The 23,063-nt window shown below is 34.7% G+C and overlaps 1 protein-coding gene and 1 pseudogene across 4 annotated transcripts in view; both read right to left on the reverse strand.

Annotated features, from left to right (window-relative positions):
• Positions 1–23,063, reverse strand: part of KHDRBS2 (KH RNA binding domain containing, signal transduction associated 2) — a 616,081-nt gene that overhangs the window by 98,495 nt on the left and 494,523 nt on the right. The window lies entirely within an intron of this gene.
• LOC143682306 (coiled-coil domain-containing protein 25-like) overlaps positions 8,817–23,063 on the reverse strand; it is a 46,290-nt pseudogene continuing 32,043 nt past the window's right edge.

Genomic DNA, 23,063 nt, shown 5'->3' on the forward strand with positions numbered 1-23,063 from the left:
TTATGCTTAAGGAGGCTTTTAGCACTTGCAAAATTGATAATGAGATGTTGTTTTAAAAATATAGATGATTAATGTGAGAGACGGGTAGAAGACACCAGAAAAATTTTGTGTGATATTAGCCATATAGTTTTTTAAAATCATGGACAACAACAAAACCACATTCTTGCTATATATAGGATCTTTTTTTTTTTTTTTTTTTTTTGCATGGGAAGGCACTGGGAATTAAACCCAGGTCTCTGGCATGGCAGGTGAGAACTCTGCCTGCTGAGCCACTGTGGACTGCCCATGTATAGGATCTTAAATATAGAAATAAGAAAGCAGAGATTAAAAAGAGCATAAAATGAGAGGAATGGCCTATTTTTTTTTTAGTAACTTGCTTAAAATCTTACAGATTAATATGTAGCAGACCCAGGGTTTGATCTGCTTTATTTGATTCTAAATCCTAGTCTCTTGCCACTAAATCTTTCTATAAGCCCAAATATAAAACATAATTATAATTAAAATTTAAAAGGGCATATTATTCAATTGCCTTATTCTTAAACTTGTATTCCATTAGATTTTTTCTAGTATTTTAACTGTAGACTTTAATAAGCTGAAAACTGAGTACTTTTCATTTTACAAATAAATTGTGAGTGTCTGCAACTATTGCCAGGTCCTAATCCAGATGACTCTGATACATGAATCAATAAAATAGAAATTCTGCCTTCACTAAGCTCATATTCTAGTTGGGGGTTAAGGTGGAGATGGAGAATAAACAAAATGATTAAATGACTATGCCATCTGGTGATATGTGTTAGGGAAAAACAGATGATTTTATGGGGCGGTGTTGGGAGTGGGTTTGTAAATTATAATAAGGTAGTCAAGGCAGGCCTCCCTGAGAAGCTGAGATTTATAGCACTGCACTGTTTGAGAACATGAGTTCTAGACTCAATAATAATAACAATAATAATTTTTAAAAACGACTTACAGAATTCCATGGGACCCAAGTTCTTAGGTAACTTTCAATGGGGATTTTTTTTTTTTTTTTTTTTTTTGCATGGGCAGGCACCGGCAATCGAACCCAGGTCTCTAGTATGGCAGAGGAGAACTCACCCCGCTGAGCCACCGTGACCTGCCCTTCATTGGGATTTTATCCATGCCCATTTCAACTGTAAATGTCAGGAAATCAAATAGAATGACACTGGTAAATGGAATTTATAAACACAGCATGTACGTTGCTCTTCTTTGCCCCCCATCTCTTCCTCTTTGTCCTGTTCTTTCCACTTCTCATTTTTGTTCGCCTTTAAAGCTTCTCCACTTGGCAGAGAACACTGCCACCAGCCACTCTGCAGCCGCATTATTCAGTAGCTAACCACAGGTAGGAGAAAGCTTCTCCCTCAGCTTCAGTTTTCAAACTCCCAAAGCAGGACTCTGATTTGCCAAGGTCATGTGCTTCCCTTTGTAGCCATCATTATAGCTACTGGGCAAGGAATAATCACCTGACAGGTTTGTCATTCCCCAAACCATATGAGCACGTCTCAGAAAAAAAAAGGTGATATTCTGGACAGATAAAAGTGACTGCCTAATCAAATAGATGTATACATTTATCTTTAAGCAGAGAAAGGAATATAACGCGTGGTCAACCTCCTGCTGGGTCAGTCAATAAGAGTTATGCTAAACAAATTTTGGCTCTTTTGCTCATATGTATGTTATTTTGGGATTTTATCTTTCCCAGGGTTCTTCAGAAAGAGAAGAAACTGTGAGGATGGAAGGGAAGACAGGGATATGGCAGCCATGTAGAACAGGTTTCAACTCTGTTATCCACCTGTGTAATGAATGTGTGGCTGTAGAAATGGCACGGAAAGTTTAGAGTGGCTCCCAAAGATATGTCCATGTCCTAATCCCAAGAGCCATGTCTTATTTCTGAATTTAAGGATGTGTGGAAATAGAGCATCAACAGGGGATTAGCTATAGGGAACCTGTAAATGCTCTTTGTTTAGGAAAGGGCCATTGCATATGTAATTAAATTAAGGATTGTGAGATAAAGAGATTATCTTGAATTATCTGGTTGGGCTCTTAATGCCATCAAAAGGATCTTTATAAGTGAAGGGCACAGGGAGATTAAACACACACAGAGGAGAAGGCAGTGTAAAGACAGTCAGAGTCTGGAGGGACAGAGTCATAAACTAGGAAATGTTGGCAACCACCAGAAGCTGGAAGAGGCAAGGAACAGATTCTCCTCTGGACCTCCAGATGGAGGGCAGGCCAACCAAGGCCTTGGTTTCAGACTTCTCGTCTCTAAAACTGTGAGAGAATAAAATTCAGTGTTTTTTTTTTTTTTGTATGCTGTATGGTAGGGGTCACTGTAATTGAGTATCCCATTATTGCAGGACCATTTGCTGTTTTTCACTCATTACTCTTTTTTGGGGGGTGTGTGTATGGTCCTGGAATTGAACCTGGCTTTCCTGCATGGAACACGAGCATTCTACCACTGAATCACCCGGGCACACAAAATTCAGTTGCTTTGAAACACAAATTTGTGGTAATTTGTTACAGCAGCCATAGGAAACTAGCAATTTAACTGCAATTCTCAGCAAGTTGAGAAGCCAGAAGCTGTCTGTTTTAAAATGAAACAAGTGAGCCAGGGCTTCTGATGGGGCCCCAGGAGATGGAGCAATGCTCTATGCCATCTTTCATGATTGTGAGTGGGGCAAGACAACATTATAGGTTGGGGAGCCCACATATTCTCATCCTAAGTGCTTTGCAGACTTCATGTTCAATATTGAGTAAATGGGTCTACTATTCCTTCTTGGTATTTTTATTTCTCTCTAAATTAAGGTTTGAGAATCAGAGCATATAAAGCCTGACTACAGTTAGAGTCACGTAAGGGGAGGATATCATGAACTCATAATTGATTATCTTCCAGGGTGAGGGCCATGTCTTATATTGCTTTGCATCATCCTTTCCACTTGATCCCAGACCTTATGCAGAACTTTTCTCATGGTTTTCACAAATCTTTGTAATTGATTACTTGATGAAAATGCAGTATTGTGTATGGAGGCTACTTACTGACTGCTCAATGTATACTAGCCAAGGAATGATAGAAAAAGGAAAAGGATTAGGAAACTATTTCTTAAAGTATAATTGTGAAGGCTAGCCTAAGATGTTGCTCTATTAAAATGAATATGATAGCAATGCTTTTCTGTATGGAAAATTTTCAATATCAAGATTTTCATCCATAAATTTTCACTACAATTTTTATGTCAACACCATCAAATTTTACTTATAATAGAATCTAATCTAATCTAATATCTGTTTTAGCTCAAATTATATACTTATTTATTTTATATATGACAAATCAATATTGTGTGGATAGTGCAAAGGTTACATCCAGATACTTTTTCCCCTGAGCAAATTTGATAGGATGGTTATGTTCCTGTAAGTGCAAAGTATTACTACTGAATTCAAGGATGTATGAACATAGAACATCAATAGGGATTAGCTATCAAGGATTTAAACAAATGCTTTAGAAATTAAAAATCAAAATGAAGTACTTAGTGGAATCTCTTGATATTTCGCCTAGGCACCATTCCCAGATATCTTGATATAATCGGTATGTATTGGGGACTGGGTATTGATAAATTCTTAAAATTCCCCATATTATACTAATGTATAACTACAGGTTTGGGAAACACTGTCTTGGAACTTTATCAGGCCTTCCTAGACTACAGAGGACATTTACTAATGAGCCTAAAAACTCACCAAAACTAGTTTACAAAAGCCAGAACTTATATGGAAATTTCACTGCCATGAGGACCTCGAAAGTCTCTGAAGTCAACAACTTGAACACATAACACTCAATTGGATTAATGGAGAGAGGGCAGAGTCCCAACATTACAGACTTTCTGGGCCAGTAGGAGCAATTAGGGACCATCAGTGCTGTGATTTAAAAACTGTACCTACCCTGAAGTGTTTCACTTGTCAGTTGCTTTAGCTGTATCTTCTGCTTAATGTATTGTATTCAGGAAAGGGACTGGTGAGGGTGACATATTAATATGAGTATTGCCCTTAACATATTAGCATCATGACTGACTGGCCTATTATAGAGGCTTTAGCAAGAAATGTTGATGCAATGTTCCATTTTTTAAAAGAAACACATAGTTTTGCAAGTCTGAATGGACTTACAGAGAAAATAGAATAAATTGAATTGGGAATTGATTTTCATTCAATAAATATTTACTCAGTGTGTTTTATGTTGAGTGCATTATGATTCTTGCATGGCTCAGAGAAGACCTCTAACTCGGCTAGTCACCTTTCATAAGCAAATAACTCATACTTGAAAACACTGGTCAGTAATTAAACACCAATGTGTTTTACTGAAATGTGAACTAAAAAATAAGTTATTAAAAAATTATCTCTTCTCCCTATGACTCCTAGATCTTTCTGTATGAATTTAAAACGGCTTCATTTAACTCTAATTAACATACACTAAACTGCACATACATATTTAAAGTGTACAATTGGATGAGTTTTGCCATAGGTATGTGTGCTGGTTTGAGGCTATTATGTACTCCAGAAAAGCCATGTTTAATCCTGATCCAATCTTGTGGGGTAGCTGTTTCTTTTAATACTGGTTCAATACTGCAGTGTGGAAACTTCTGACTTGATTATCTCCACAGAGATGTGACATGCCCAATTGTGGGTGTGAACTTTTGACTACATGGAGATGTGCCTCCACCCATTCAATGTGGATCTTGATTAGTTTATTGGAGTCCTTTAAAAGAGGAAACATTTTGAAGAAACTTCAGAGCTGATGCAGATGCTTGGAGAGCAGAAGTGCTAGAGTCAACACAGCCAGAAACCTTCAGAGATGCAGGAAGAAACTATCCCTGGGGAATCCTTATGAAACAAGGAGCAAGGAAAGAAAGCTAGCAGACATCACCATGTGCCTTCCTAGCTGACAGAGTGTCCAGAAGCCAAAGACCCCAGTAGATGCAAGCCACATGCCCTCCCAGGTCACCCTTCCTTGAGCTAAGGTATCTTTCTCTGGATGTCTTGATTTGGACCTTTCCTGAGCATTAGAACTGTAAACTTCTAACTTACTAAATTCCCTTTTTAAAAGTCATTCCATTTCTGGTATATTGCATTCTGGTGGCTTCGCAAGTTAATACAGTATGCACCAGTAAAACTATTACCCCAATCAAGATGATGAATACATCCATCAACCCCCTGCCCTGTCCTCAGGCAATTGTTGATCTCCTTTCTGTTACTATAGACTAGTTTGCATTTCCTAGAATTTTAGGCAAATTGAACCATACAGTGTGTCTCTTTTTCATTTACTTTCATTTACTCAGCATAATTATTTTGAAATTCATCCATATTTTGCCATACATCAAAGTTTATTTCTTTTTATTGCTGAGCAGTATTCGATGGGATTGATATACCATAGTTTGTTTATCCATTCATCTGTTCCTTTCATCTTTCTCCATGTGAAAAGAGTATGGATTCTGCTTTTGTTTGGGTGGAGTGTTCTATAAATGTCGATTAAACCAAAATGGTAGATAGTATTTAAGTTTTCTTTATCCTGGTTGATTTTCTCTTTACTCACATTGAGAGGTACTGAGCACTCTATAATTGTGGATTTACCCATTTCTCATTACAGTTCTACCAGTTTTTGTTTAAAATATCTGAAGCTCTTGTAATTAGGGAATACATATTTAGGATTGCTATAGTTTGACAGGTTCTTATCAATTGATGCTTTTATCATAACGAAATGATCTTATTTATCCCAACTAATATGCTCTTCTCTGACATTTACTTTGTTTTATATTAATATAGCCACTCCATCTTTCTTTTAACAGCTTTTAAAAATATTATTTACATACCATAAAGTTCAATTTTTAATGTTTTTCACGTATTTACAGAGTCATGCAACCATTACCATTATCTACTTTTAAAACATTTTCATAATCTCTCCAAAAACCTTGTACCTGTTTACAGTCAATCCTCATTCTTTCCTCTCTTTAGCCTCTGGAAACAGCTAATTTATTTTCTCTATATATAGATTTGTCTAACCCAAACATTTCACATGAATGTGACCATACAATATGTGCTGTTTTGTAACCGGCTACTTTTACTTAGCTTGCAGTTTTTGAAGTTTATATATATTATAGAACTTCATTTCTCTTAATTACCAAATAATACTCCATTGTATGGATTTACTATATTTCATTTATACATTCATCAGTGAATTAATATTTGCTGTTGTTTCCACTTGTTGATTATCATTAATTATACTATTATAATACATGAATAAAAATGTTATGAGTATTTCGGTAAAAGTTTTCATGAGGACCTATGTTTTTGTTTCTCTTGAGTATATTCCATGAACTCTAACTGCTGGGTCATATGGTAACTAATGTTCAGCATTTTGAGAAACTGGCAATTATTTCTCAAAGTTGCTACCCCATTTTACATTCTCACCAGCAATATATAAAGGTTCCAATTTCTTCACATTTTCCCCATCCAAGCTCTTTTTTGATTGGTGCTATCATGGTATATAATTTTACATTTTCTTATGCTTAACTTATTATTATATTTGTAAGATACTTATAAGCACACTTTATAAGTGTGTTTTTATAGGCTGCATAAAATCAGATCTTGCTTCTTCCTTAATTCTACCTTACAATCTTTGCCTGGTATATTTAGAACCACTTACACTGAGTCTGGTTATTGACAAGGTTAGGTTTTAAAAAATTGTTATTACTTGTCTGTTTATCTCATTTAGTTTTTGTTCTTTTTTCCTTTTTTATTTTTACTTCTTTTGGATTATCTGATTGCTTTTAGTTTCCTTTGTGTCATATAAGCTATAACTCTTTGGTTATTTTGGTGATAGCTTTATAATTTTTAGTATAAATTTTACCTTATTGTCTACTTTCAAGTGATATTAAACAACTCCACTTATTGCATAAGAACCTTACACTAGTCTACTTCCATTTCTGTCCCCTTCTTGGCTTTTTATACTATTGTCACACATTTCACGTTTATATATCTCATAAGCCTCACACTGCATTGTTATTTGTTTAAAGAGTCAACTACCTTTTAATTTTATTTAAACATTAAGAAAAAAATTCTTACATGTTTACCCATTTCCAGAACTCCTCATTCCTTTAAGATCCAGGATTTTTGTTGGTATCATCATTTTCCTGCTGTCTCATATACTACCTTAGACATTTCTTGTAGTATGAATCGGCTGATGATAAATTATTTCAGCTTTTGCATATATGAAAAAGTGCTTTTTCATCTTCAGTTTTGAAAGATCTTTTATGGGTATAGTCTATTTTTTTCTCCTTCAAAATAAAAACTGATAATTTATTACAATTTTTTTAAATCGCAGAATGCCAGGCTGAATATCATTAGACACACACACAAACATACACACACAGTCACTAATCTCTGAAGTCATCTTCCATAATTCCTTCAAAATCCCTTGAAGGAATTTTCCAGTTCAGCTCTACAGACCAACTTGGGATATATTGAAACACTTAAGTCCTTTGGTTCTATCCACACTATGAAAGTGCTGCTATAGGTTGAATATTTCTTGCAGGAGATTTTTGCGGGATTTAGAATACAATAAGAATGCTGCATGCAGAGCTCTGACTGCGGTTAAATATGAATTTGTGTCCTTTCTATCCTGCAAGCTTTGTTCTGCTTCCCTTTCACTGTTTTGTTTTGTCTCTTATAGAGGGGTTGCTTTGCAATCTGCAAGAAAACTGTATCTTCTATTCTGAATCACACTGGATAGCTGGTCATTCAAATCAGTACTAATGTTACATCTGCAATAACTGAGTCTACAACTGAGAAATCTAAACTCATGTTTCAATTAAAAATAAACCTTATTTCAAGGTAAGTAAGCAAATTTGGCTGGCTAACAAAATGCTTAATTCTTTCTAAGATCATAATTGCAATGTGGACTTCTGTTTCAAGGTGTATTCCAAGACAAAAATCAAGTAACCTACATTTCCAAAGTGAAATGAGCATCCACTCTATTTCCCTGCCTCAGGGCTGAGAAACGACTCCAGAGCCTGGAAGTTGTAACATATGTGGCTTGGGTTACTTGGTGCTCAGGTAAAAACTTTCATAAGACACAACTTTTTTAACACTGATTATTTCTTTAAATATGTTAAAAGTAAGAAGAAAGGACAAGCTGAAAGCCTGAGGATGACAAAGCTAATAGACTAAGACAACACGATGGTATATGGACATTGAAACTGGCAATCTTCTGAAAATACCACTATCATCTTCAAAATCATATGCTTCTTTTTTCTAATCAGGAAATCAGGTGTTCGGGGGAAGGGAAACTCACATATATTGCCCACCAACACAATCTTTTTAACATAGGAGAAGATATTTTAAGAATATGAAAAGCTTTTCAAAAAACATCTGTTTTCAGGGAAAGACCACGTTAATAGAAATACTTTTCAGAGATGATTCTTTCTAGTGCCTATCTCAAGAACGAAGGCAGTCAACTTTCATGAGGTACCCAGAGATGTTCTGGCAAAATATTTTCACTTTCCTAAAATTATATGCTGTTTTCAAGTCCAACTATATTATATATCTACAGAGTTCAAGTCCAACTATTTTATATATATGCATATATATATATATATGTTTGCCTGTTTGTCAAAACTTATAATGTGTGTGTGTGTGTGTGTATATATATATATATATATATATATATAGTGTGAATATATATAATTTCCTATCAGCAAAAAGGGGACTTGAAAAAATCTCTGCAATTAATATTTAGTAGAATGAAGGCAGAATTTTGGTTGTTTTTTGTAATTCAGACTATAGCTGAAATCAGAATGTCTGCAACTGTCCCTAAATTCACACCTTTAAAAGGTCCTTTTCTTCATTCACATGAATTCATCTGAATCATTGCCATCCTGATTTGAAGACATATTCTTAACTTTCATTAATGATGAATAGCTTCTAAGTTCATTCATTTTTCTCTTCTTTTCTTCTTTTTCTCTCTTTTTCATTTCCTGAATGAGGGCTTTATTTTTTTCATTCCTCTCCTCACGATCTCGACATTCTTTCTCTGCTGCTGGGTCTGGGAACCGCTCCGTTTTGGTCTTTTCTAATTGATTTAGTATCTCATTTACTTTCTTCTCCCCTGTCGCAACTGTAACATCCTTTGTCAGTGAAAGCCTATCTGTCCCACCTCCGCGTCAGCTATTTTCTTCAGGTTAGACCACGGGGTATAACCACATAAACACTGGTCATTTCGCAGCCTTGAATGCTATTGGCCTTCCCAAGATGTGCTCAGTCCCTCAACATTTCCTTTGGAATGCCTTCTAGCTTCTCCCCATTATGTAATCGAAGGTATACATGAGCCGAAGAGAGTTTGTCCACATGAAAACAAATATCTTCAGGTCAGCCATACTTCATTAGATCTTCATTTCGTATCTTCTTCCCTGTGTAAACATCGGAAGCAGATGAACTAATACTACTGCTGGTGAAGTGAGCACCATGACCCCTGCGGCGACGTGGCAACTTCCGCGCGGACCTGCTGCGCTCTACTCTAAGAGGTCAAGAAGATGCCTCAAGCACAGCGACTTGTTCCTCGGAACTCCTCCGCCTACTTTCTAGTTAAAGAATTCTAATCTGACTTTTTTTTTCTTTTTTCTTTCAGGTCTTTAAAAATTGCTCCATTGTCTTCTTGTATGCCTTACTTCGGATGTTACTACACTTATGTATTTGCCCCTTTTCTCTGGCTGCATTTGAAATTTCCTCTTTATTGTTCGTTTTGATAAGTTTGATTATGACGTTCCTTAAGATATTTTTTCTGATGTTCTTTGTGCCATAATTTTTCAATTATTTTTCCATCCCTCCCCTTTGTGAACTCCAATTATACATATATTTGGCCTCTTAAAATTTTCTCACAGCTCACTGGTGTTTTATACACTTTTGTTCTCTTCCTGTACTTTCTTTTGGAAGTTTCTGTTGTTATGTCTGCAAGTTCACTAATCTTTTCTTCTGCAATGTCCCCTCTGCCATTATTTATATTCAATTAATGTTTTGTCTCACACTTTATATTTACAGGTAAATATTTGGATTTAAATATCTTCCATGTATGTGCTTAACATTTCAAACAAGGGGAATGTAGTAGTAACAACAGTTTTAATGTTCTTGTTTGTTAACTCTAACATCTGAGTCAATTTAGGATCAGTTTTAATTAATCTATTTTTTCCTTTTATTATTTGTCATGTTTTTCTACTTCTTTGCATACCTGGTATTTTTTTTTTTTAACTTTTTATTTTGAAATAATTTCAAACTTACAGGACAGTTGCAAAAATAATAATAAAACCCCATAGAGAACTCCAGCATACCTCACCCCTAGATCCACCAATTTTAACATTTTATCACCTTTGCCATATTATCCTATTATCCCCTCCCTGTTTTCTTTTTATCTATCATCCATCTATTTACCTACCTACTCAATCTATCATTTTCTGAACATTTGAATGCATGTTCACACATTATATACCTTGAAAACATAATGCTTCCATGTTTACTTCCAATGAGCAAGAATATTCACTTATGTAATCATCTTAAGTGCAATTATCAAGTTCAAGATGCCCTTTAAGGTACCAATAGTGTCCCTTGAGCTTTTTTGTCTCCATTCTGAGATCCCATCCAGTATCAGGTATTGCATTTAATTGCCATTATCTCTTCGTTTCTCCTCCTATTTAACTATGGAAACATAGTACAACATATGTCTTCCCATCCCAATCCTTCTAAGCACCATTTGGTGGGATTAATCACATTCACGATGTTGCAGTACCTTCACCACCATCCATTATACTCAAATTCCTTTCACCTCAAATAGAAACCTCAAAGTCATTTTGCATTAATTCCCCCTTGCCCCGGCTTCCCACCCCTGGAAACCTGTATTCTACTGCCTGTCTCTATGAGTTTGCATAGCCTCTGATAGTTTCTTTGTGGTAATCATGGAGCTTAAATTTAACATCTTAAATCTATAATAATTTTGTTTGCTTTGCTACCAACTTAATTCTAATAGCATATCTAAACGATGTTCCGATATCCCTCTCTGTCATCCCTCCTTTATGTTGTTCTCACAAATTATATATTTAAACATTATGAGTCCAGAGCCATTGATTTATCATTGTATTTTATGCATTTGTCTTTTAGATCCTGTAAGAAGTAAAAGTGGAATTACAAATCAAATATACAATAGTACTGGTATTTATATTTACCCATGTCATTATGTTTGCCAAAGATCTTTTTCTTCATGTGGCTTTGTTCAATTGTCTATTGTCCTTTCCTTTTAACCCCCAGAACTACCTTCAGTATTTCTTGTAGGGCTTGTCTTGTGGTGATGAAACCCCTCAGCTTTGTTTATCTTGGAATGTCTTAATTCTGATTTTATTTTTGAAAGACAGTATTGCTGGATACTGCCTGGTATTTTTGACTGGATATCATACATCATGAACTTTACCTTTTGGGTGTTGGATATATTTGTATTCATATGAAGATTCTTGAGTTTTGTTCTGGGATGCAGTTTAATTATTTGAGAAGTTTTTACTTTCCAGTCTTGCTTACAATATTAGTTGGATGAGACCAGAGCAGTACTCAGTTTAGAGATAATTATTCCTCACTATTAAGTAAGACCCTTGTGTGTACTCCACTTAATATAACATTAATAATGAATGATGTTTTCCAGTACGACAGTTGGGAACAGGGACTATTCTCAGTGGTGTGAACCCTGGACACTTTTGCAACTCATCCTTTTGGGTGTACTTTCCCCCTAATCTCAGGTATTTATTCACATACGTGTGAAGATCGGTATTCTTCAGATTTTGGGGATTCAGTCTGTGTAGCTCTTTTCTCTCTCTAGTACTTTGTTTTAGAATCCTTAGCTACCTTGGGCTCTCCAGACCTTCAACTTTGTCTTCTCAACTCAGAAAGTTGACCAGGCTACTCCTGTTTGTCTCCTTCCTACAACACAGCCTGGAAACTCTCTTAAGGCAGGTAAAGCTGGGGCAAATGTGAGGCTTATCTTATTTATTTTCCATCTCTCTGACATGATTGTCCTTTGCTGTCAGATGTCCAGTTAAATCAAACTGTTGTTTCCTATATTTGTTTCTGATGTCTCAGGCAAAAGGGCAAATCCAGCACATCTTTATTAGTACATTTGACCAGAAGCACTTGCTGTCTCAATTTACATTCTGCTTGTAATTACAACCTATTTCTCTCTCCTCCACTAGATCAGGAGGTGTTGGCAGACAGGTTCTTTGCAGCTTTTTAATCTTTATATTTGGCCACTGTTGCTAGCATGGTGTTTTGTATATATTAAGCATATGATAAATGATTGCTGTTTTTTGACAGTTAAACAAAACTGTAAACTTAATTCATTCAATATTATACTTTTTCTAACTTAGAAACTGGAAAGTTAGACTCCCCTTTCCACTCGCCTCATTTAATAACTGTACCAAATGTGGTCCACCTAATTAATATCTTTTCTAAAACTAGTTGTAGATAGAATCCAACATAAAATACAGTCATGTTGTATGACTTTATGCAAATTATTTAATCTAACTGTGCTGATTAAAGGAGTATAATAATAATGCTGGCTGTACTTTAAATCGTTGTATGGCTGAAGTGAAAGCTGAATTTATGTATAATAGATAGTGATCCCTCAGCAGCTATCTACAGTAACTTTGATTTTGTATATGGAAAGTTTGATGTTCAAAAGGCTCTAATTTTTTCAAAGAACTCAACAGACAAAGCATAAGAGAATAGTTGCTATTTCTTTGTTCAAAAGAGAAAACACAATATTCTAAATGAGACATCTGTTTGTGTATGCAGATTAGCACTGTTGAATATTATGATGGATACATAACTCATGATTTATCTAACACTGTAGCAGCAATGCATTTATAATCCCACACTGCTTTCACCATGCTTTTTGTGACCCAGACCTTCATGTGTTTCTTAAAAACACAAAGATTACAATACTATGCCCATTTCCCTCCTATGGTACATTTTAAAATGCATCAAAATAAAGCAGTTTTCCTAGTAATTCTGAACCTTCCTGCATCTCAGAACTTAAAATACCATGAAAATATTCTTAAAATGGAATTCCTGTACTAAAATCTCTTTTTATGGATATATATTTTTTTGAGACAATAATTTGGCTTAGTCTGCTAGGTTTCAGGAGTAACCCCAAATTAACTGCTTCTTTCTAAGAATGGATGGAATCAGCTCAGTATGCCACTTGCTCTCAGTAGGTGAGTTATTCTTTGGCATTTGTAAAACACCAAAGTGTTTTGGAAAAAATATGAGCTCTTTCATTTTCCTGTTAGCACATTTCAGCCTCAAGTTACTATAAACAGCCAGACTGCCTGACAAAATTGACAGGCATCATAATAGTAAGATTTGGCTAACAAACAAAAATTAGATGAAGGCCAGTAGCCTAAAGGAACCAAAATCTGTGCAAAGGATTGTCATTTCAGCTTTAATTAACTTTTATCTTCACCCAAATCATTCTGTCTTTTAAGCATGGCCAAACTTTTTTTTTAAAGGTCTGGGCCTTTGGGAAGGCACCAAATGGCAAACATGATTTACTGGAGAAGAATGTCCTTTGCTTGTACTTCACTTACTCACAAAACAACTTGAAAAAATAATATGCGCTTAAATTAAATAAAAAATGACTTCCTAATGTTGAAATTCACCTACAAAAAAGATGAGCCATTTAAAATGCATGCTGTATTATTTTTAATGGGGTGATTCAATTATACATGGTCTGCCTAGACATTATTGAGAGAAATTCAATAAATTTAAAATTGTGCTTTTAAAAGCATTTGTATTGTCCCTTAGAGAAGGTTTGTAAACAACTATGGAAACAAAAGAACAAAGCACCAAACTATTCTTGATATCATTAGACGAGTGTAGTTCTTGGACTGTTCCAAGAAAAGCATTAACAGAGTAGAGAATCACATATTTTAGGAATATTTTATGACACTTGTGGATTTAACTTGTTTGAAATGGAAATAAGCAATCACTGAAACATACAGAAAACCAACAGTTTGGCAGAGCATCTTCACATTAGGTATAAAATTGAAATATGCTGACAGATACAACAAAAACGGGCTCATTAAGTGACACTTTGGGAAACATCATGAAAAAATACTTGAGTAGTTTTAAAAATTCCTTTAACACTTGAGTAGTAAAGATTATTTTTATTGTTTATTATTGACAGCAAGGATATTTTAGTAGTGAGTATTCAGCTAAACATTCAGGGTTTAAAGGTTTGAAACTGAAATTTGCAGCAGCTTTACTTTTAGAACATTTTTCCCAGCAATATCATTGACGGACCACTTTCCTTTGCTATAGGGAATAGCTGTTACTGTCATGTCTCAGGTTAGGTTTCCCAGAGAAACTTTTTTCAGCTTTAAAATGTGTGGTCAACGAAGAAATGTAAAGCCTGTATGATGCAAATGAGGATGTAGATTAGAGAATGACCTCAATCACACGGGCTGGCTTCTTTTGGAATCAGAGTAGCTGGGTTTGAATTTAACTGACACTTTTGACTATTACATATTTTAGAAAACAAGTACATGTCTGCTTTTCAATTCCTATAAACATCTATTTGATTTTGTGCCACCAATGCACAGTATTTGTCTATGTTTTCTATTATAAGAATAATATGCTGGTTATATCAACTTATAAAATTCTAATGGTTCATTTTAATCGCGAAGATTTTTGTACCCAGCAGCTAATATGTGCCTGAATAGTTAGAAAATGGAATTGCAGATGATTACATTAAGGCATTTGGTACTATCTGTCTGGTTACTAGGACCATAAATGCCAAATAAAAATCAACTAACTCAGGTTCTTTAAGCCTGCTGATGGAAATTCTATGAAATAAATACATATGTACTAAATGGGACTGCCATCACATATGCAGGTTATAAAAAGTTTAGGGGATGTAGTATAAGGCAGTGGAAAACTAGTCTTTGAAGTCAGATAAACTCCTACTTGAATTTTACAAAATAGAGAAGTAAAATGGCGATACTAATTTATATATTGTACTGAGGGCAGGGGATCTGCAAATCTACAGAACTAAATCTGGATGTGCTGGCACTATAAAATTACATACGACCTACTTTTTCAGATGTTTGTTTTGTCCTACTAGGCTTTTAAAAAGCCTTTTTTGGGGGGTGTGGTGGGGGTATAATATCTATTATTACTCATAGAAATATAAGATCAGATATATCAGTGAATGGAGATTAAAAAACCACAAAAACATCATGACTTTCCCTTGGCCTAAATGGTAACATACAAAAAAGGAAACTTGGTATTTTTTCATTGCAAATGAGCAATTGGTGGTGCCCAGTACAAAATGATTAATATTGGCAAAGGGAGGATTTTTAATAGTTGATGTTTCACACAATTCAGTACCAGCTTAACATAAATCAAGGACATAATCATTTAAAATATAAGAAGCGGAGCATTTTGGTGAAAGGCCCAAGGAAGATAAAATCCTGCACATCCTTCTTATAATTATTTCTAAGGTTTAAATGAGGAGGAACTGATCACATTTTTCCATCCCAATTTGTTCCTCCTGGGAAGAATCCTTCCTCTACGGACTTTTGTATCCCTAACAGAACAGGGCTGCCTTTTAGCCAGTCCCAGTTAGTGTCACAAAGAAGCACAAATCCAGTGCCAACAGCCCTGAACAACAATTGACATTTTAAACCCCTTTCAAACAAGTAGGAATGGAGGCTGTCCAGAAAAATAAAATCTAGATTAATGAAACAGAGCTATTAGGGGTGATCGTTTACATTTTGAAAGTTATTTCCCAGCATTCAAAAAAGAGACAGTGCAGAGAATTTAAAATAGTGAACTCATTGATTCAACTAGGCATGGAAATTTTATGACTAAAATTTGACTCAACTTACAAGGAATTTAGGAAGAACCTACGTCCTTTTTAATTCGAAGTGTATCTGTATTATTTGCCTCTATAAGCGAAAGAATCACTCCTAACCCTCTCTGATTTCTAATCTGTCTTCAACATCTTTAATAATTTGTGTTCAACAAATATCAATGTTCATAGAACTATTTTTACAGCTTTATATATTATACTTTAGGCTGATGTTAAGTGGAATTTGCCTAAAAACATTTATGATTAAAGAATTACACTGGGTTTGGTAAAATATAAATCTCCAGCTTTATTCATATAAGAAGAACCAAATAAAAGGAGGAAAGAAGAGCATTTTGCCACGTTGTACTATTATCCCACTGAAAAGAGGCAGCAATGCTAGAGGCTATTGCCAATGCAGAAAAAGAATAATGAAGTTACTTTACTTCTAATTTGCAAATAAACTTTGAAACAGAGAATTTCAAGAAACCCAGGGACAATACCAAAAGAAAAAAAAATCATTCTCTTACTTACTCTTCTGGGAAAGAACAGAGTAGAATTATAAAATGACACAACAATGAAAGCGTCCAGAGAGATCCAGGTAAAGAGGCAGAGAAACAAACAAACCAAAAAACTACCCAGGATGTCTATGTTCTCTGGTGATAGAAACCTCAAAGGAAATCCTTCTTTAATTTGGGAAAGAGCATTACAACATATGTTTGTTATCTTTCCAGGATTCCAGCACTCTTATCTTCAGGGTTTGACATTAATAATATCACATAGCTGTAAAAAGAAAGATTGTAAAGTTTTAATTTATATCAGTCATCATACTGTTTAATAAAAATCACATACCAGAGTATGTTGCTGAGACAATGAACAGTTCCTAAAATATATAAATTCCAGCTCCAAAAGTGAGACCTTTGAAGATTTATTTAATGTCACAGATTTAGAGTACCCAGTACAAAGGACTGTACGCCCAACACTGTGCTAGTTTCTTTCTCATCCTTGATCTCATGTGCAACCCCCTACCATACCCCATGAAACTACATTACATCTCAAGAAACTTAGAGAAGGATGATAATTTCCCCAAGATCACATGGCCAGTTTGTTTGACAGCAAACTTAGGTACTATGTGGTTCTCTAAACAGAGGGAATAGTAAACATGATTTACACAAGATAATATTATGAAATAAATGGGTAGCTAAAAATAAAGGATAAAAAAGACAGTTTTATGGACAGAGGTGTCATACAACAGCATAAAAGACGCTTTTCTAAAGTCAGACAAAGGACAGATGACTTCTCTTAGCCAAGACATATGTCAACATGCCACAAGTTGCTTTTTTTTGTATCTTTCTTCACCACTGTCAGTCCTAAATGATATACCCCTACTCTGGTCAAAAGGAATCACATTATATTTTTTATCTCTTTGTTAAGCCATTTTAAAGGACAAGGTGTCAGAAAGAATGGATTGACTATTGACTGGAGGTCAAGCCTTTCTGTCCTGATGCCAGACCCAGAGTAATTTGGTTCTACTTACTTCTGAACCTTCTTTCTCAGCACTTTGCTCACCAACAATTCACTATTTGTTTCCTGCCTAACTCCTGTGAATATCAGACCAGTTTCTACATGGGCATTTCCTTTCCCCCTATTGAGCTTATTGCCCAAATGTTCTCAATATCGAATTGCTTTATGGAGAGGAAATGGAATACTTACTTTATCTGGTAATTTAGGATTACTGGTAGACATTTTCTCAATCATAAACCAAATTTCTAAACTAAATATCATCCTATCCATCACAAGAGTAGAACCAAATCCTCCATTCAATAATACTAACTTAAATACATAAATGTAATGTAATATACCAGTATTTTTAGGTGACATCAAAAATACTTCCACACTTTTTCTTGGGCCCACTTCCCACCATTCCATTTTTTACTTATATCTGCAATTTTCCAGCTCAGGATTCTCCTTCCTTGGGGGACTTAGGAAACATATTCCACTAGAGTTACTATCATTTGGAATAACATAACAGTAGAAGTAAGAATTTTTAAAATATTTGTAGCAAAAATAAAAACGGTGAAGAACAATATGGGAAAAGTTGGAGTAAGAGAGCTGAATATTAAATGGGTGCGTGGTTCAATAAATTTTTAACTTGCTATGTAAGAAACTAGAATGATTTGTATTAGATTGAGGCAAATAATATATTCTTCTTGAATGGATTGTACTAGGAAATAAATGAAAGAGCAGATGAGAACAAAAAAATGTATAAAATACTTTATTTTTTAAGCTATGCTATCAGAAAATAACACAATTAGAAAATACAGCAGTGCAAAAAAAATAAGTGGGTTATTTTTAAAACATATCAATACTGACAATAAAAGGCATTCAATGAGTGTGCTGTTCCAGGCACTGTGCTACCATTTTTTACACTACCGACTCCAAATTGTTCTGATTATAGCTCCACAAGAGAGGTACTAGTCACCTAGTTTTACTGATGAGAAACTGAGGCACAAAGTACAATACCAAACATATGTCTGGTGTTCCCTGTGTGTATGTCTAAGCTGGGAGCTAAATCCTCATCTGTCTGATTGTCAAGTTCACTGCTTAACATTAATGGATGGAATGTAATTATACTATAAAAAATAGCATCAACTCACTAATTTATTTCCTATCCAAGCTTAAATTTCAGTACACTAATTCTCTGTGCATCTTATAAAAACAGGCAAGTGTTAACATGTCCAAAGGTTATTCTAAATACAAGATGTAGACTCAGCACATTTTTATCCATGAAACGAAGAACTAGATTAATCAATGACATAAGAGCAGTGGTCTAAGTAGTTAAGTTCAGTTATATGTAGGACTTTTTTTTAATAGTAAAATTGGAAAAAATAAATCTTTACTACCAAAAGCAAAACAATTGTTGATTTTGGAAAATGTGTAACATATTCTGCCACGTGTGCTTAATATTTCTTGCTGAATTTCCTGCAAATATCCAGATATGGCTCTCTAGTAAATTTCCTGCTAACAAACATCATTCATTTAAATCTAATTATGCATCTTCTTTCTGAAATATATATTTCAATTGTTTGGGAATATAACAAACCATTTATAATAAACAGTTTACCAATTGCTACCCACCATTGCCAATATGAGAAGCAACCTACTTACGTGGAGGGTGGCTCCCCTCCTGAGTTCTACTTGGAGCTCCTGTTGGAAAGTAGGTTGCATTCTCCAAATGGCATCATGCATTTGAGGCATCTGCCGTGTTTAGCAGGCCTGTGGGCCTCTCCCTGAACCTCAATTTTATTTATTGCAGAAGATGATAACTTTACACTTGGAGGTGCCTCGTAAAGTTCCCTAAGTGATAATAGTGTTAGCCACTAGCCAGTATTTTAAATCAGAACATCCCACACGTTTATTCCAAATTTGAAGAAAATATATCCATTCATTTTTACATGATGCAAATACAAAGGCAGAAATTAATTTAGGTTAACTAACATTTCTTTCATTTCATCTCTAGATATCAGAATGCTATCACTAATTTTGAAAATTACGTACCTAGAATTTATTCACACAGTAGTTCTCAACATGTAGAATGATTTTCCAAAATAAGGATGAAGTAAAAATCAATATAATGTGGAGACTATTCCCAAGGTAAACTGAATCTCCACTTAAAAAACAAATTGATTGTAAGAAATTCAAGCTTCTGGACGCAGCTTAATATTTTCCTAAATTTATTTCAGAAAATGATATTAATATGGAAGGCTCCATGTCATAAATAAGACCTATTTTTCAAAATAAGCAAACAAATTAAATACTTCAAAAATGAGAAAAACTAACATTTTCCAGATTAGAAATTTCCAATTTTTTTGCTTTTCCCAACCCCTTGGAACTACAGGGCAGATTCTAATGATGGGGTGAGAGAGAAAGAAAGGGAGAGAGGGGGTGGGGGAAAGAGAGAGAAGGAACTCTTTTATGACTGTTTTTCCCCTTTCTTTAGAGTCTCACACTGAACACCGCTGCACAATAGGAAGAGAAATGAGTTATGTTCAGGGAACATAACATGAGTAATACATGGCCTCTCCTCATGCCTGCTCCTTTCCCATTTGTCTATGCCACCGCCACCACTCATTCCATGGTGAACTATAAAAGCTGTAAGAAAAGGAATCAGGAGAGCCACATGAATTGCTAATAGGAGCAAAGAGAGGGATGTGGGAATGCAGAGAGTGCACTAGGCAGCTAGGGTTTGGTGTGGGAAGGTGGCAGAGAGGAGGAGGCATGTGAGCAGAATATTGAAAAGAAAAGTCATTTCCTGGGGGAAAGGCATTCTTTAGTAAAGGGAACAACATGAACAGAGATAAGGAAAAATAAAATCGTATGGTGGCTTGGGAAACTAGTGGCAGATCAAGCAGGAAAGATCATTGGTATTAAAAAAAAAAACATACAAGAAAAATAAAAAAAAAGCTCTCACAACTCTCAGACCACTCTAATAACAGCAACAAAAATACCACTTACTGAACATCCACTTTACCTAAGAATTTCTGTTTGTTAAATTAAGAATTTTGAACAGCTGGGGGGCGGGTGCGCGGGGCGGGGGCAACATTGAAGGATATATCTCCAGGAAGGAAAATTGGGAAGCACTTTTTTTGTTTATTTCGTTTTTTAAAGAGCTGAAAATTCAGGATTTCTATTGCATATTAGGAAGTCAAAGTCTCTAGCTACTACTGATGGTGCTGACAGGCTGGCGATATCTGGGCTGACTAGTAAGGTGCTGTAGAGGCAACAAGCTGTGTTATTTTTTTTCCAGAAAGCAGTCTTGCTGTAAGATGAGCCATCAACTATTTTAATCATTGCTTTAGCTGGTCAGATTCTTATGTCTGTTATCAGGTTAGGCCACCATGCCAGCATCTGTAACCTCCACAGGTTTAAGATTAATCAATTGATTGGAGTTGCCAGTTTTATCCTCCTATTGTAGATTAGATTATGAAATGCCATCCTGCAGGGTGCAAATATTGCCTTTCTGCACTAGAATCTTGATTTGTTTTTGTACTTCCAGGGGAATTAAGTGAGAATCTGATTTGATTTACATGAATTTAAATAAATCCAATTCTCAGAAGCTATAATAATGAATTAAGTTCTTTCCTTCATTCAGCAAATCTGTAGTGACCATCAAAATGACAGCATTTGTACTGAAAATTGTGTATTAGTCAGCTACTACTGGATAACAAACACCACACAAAAATTTCAGTGGAATACAACAATAAGTGTTTTTCACTCATGTGTCTATGGCTTATCTGCGGTTGGACCAATTTAGACTGGCCATGTCTGAGCTTGCCCTGAGCTGAGGGTTGGATATAATGTCTCATATCCATCTTAGATTAGATAGCTACTCAGGCTATATTATTCTCATGGCAATGATAAAAGCAGAGGAGGAAACAAGCACACCTCAGGCCTTTTTAAACTTTATTTTCACTAACACCTCATTAGCCAAAGCAAGTCCCATGCCTAGGGCACTGTTCAGGGGTACAGAAGTACACTCTGCCCACCATGAGACCAAGCAAAGATATAGATATATGATACTACTGAGGAACAGTGGAGAATGAGTAAATAACTGAAAATATCAGAATTTGGGGGAGAAATGGAACTTTTTTTGAATGCAAATCACTTTATTGGAAAAAAATAAATATCTTCAGCCCTTATCTTCATATGATTTATTTGTAATCAAGTTTTCTCACTCATTTCCTGTACATTCTCACATGCTGTTCCTCCTAAAATGACTTGCTCCCTTATCTTAACCTGGTACATATCTATTCATCCTTGAAGCTCAGCAAAGCATTACTTTATATAGGAAGTATATTCTGACTATCCTGGTATGGGTCAAGAATCCATGCATGTCCTCTATCCCAGCTTCCACCCTGCATTGTAGTTATCTATTTGTTAGTCTCCCCAGAAGGTTGAAAGCTCTTTTAAATCTCTTGTTCCTAGCATTGCATCTAGCATGTAGCAAGTGCTCCTTATATATTTACTGAAGAAAGAAAAGAAATGGAAACCAAAGACAAAGAGACAATCACTGCTTTCTGAACTCATGTTCCATGCTGTAAAAATAATATGCTCTCAATACTTTTACAAAAGTGAAAATGAATTACAAATTCAAAATGATTTTTTTTTTGCTGAAATGAAATCTCACAACTCTGTAGATTATCCACTTAAAAAGTTTAGTACTGTTATCTCTAGTAATAAATAATATAATGAGTTTATTTCCTAAAACTAATTATAATTTTATTTTATGTAAAAACATAAAATATGTAGAAATATAATGAGTAGCAATCACCTACACAAGATTAAGTTTTGTTTTTAACCATATGTAAACTACTGAATTGCTACATTAGAAGGAATATACATTCAGCTATTATGAATTATTGTTAAGGATTACTTGATAATATTAGGCATCACCCTTTTATATTATAAAATATGAACCACTGAAGCAATTAAATCACAGCACTCAAATCTCACTAAAGAAGTGTGAAAACAAACCTTGGATGACTCTATCAAGTAACAGTGCTCCTTTATTCAGTTAAAAAATAATAATAAAGTCTGAAATTAAATACAGCATTAAGTGTAGACTTCTCAGCCAGAATTATTTAAAAAAATAATTATTTAAAAAAATTATTTTAAAAATTATTTTAAAAAATAATTATTAAAAAAATAATTCTTCAAAAATAAATATTTCAAAAAAATTGAAAATAGTTATACAAATCAGAATTACATTAATATTTGGTCACATGGAGTTATTAAAATATGAATTATTTAATTTGAAAATACATGCATATTCTGAAAGATTTTTAGTGGTTTGGCAATCTCAGCCAGATATTCTGAGGTAGCTTCTCATTAGGAATATGAAAGTATTTATAACTAATCATTGTAGTAATTGATGATAAAACTATGGATGATAACTTTTAAAAAACATTATCTGTTTCATTTTATGACTTTTAGAAAGCATTTTGCTACCCAATAACTCTATAAAAATGATTTCTTTTAAATTATTTTTGTAGTAAATAAACGATCTATATGAAGAATATAATATGCATGAGAAATAACTCAAAATATGATGAGTTCTTTCTTCCAGAATATAATT

Source organism: Tamandua tetradactyla, chromosome 5 (genome assembly GCF_023851605.1).
Source record: "Tamandua tetradactyla isolate mTamTet1 chromosome 5, mTamTet1.pri, whole genome shotgun sequence".
NCBI lineage: Eukaryota > Metazoa > Chordata > Mammalia > Pilosa > Myrmecophagidae > Tamandua > Tamandua tetradactyla.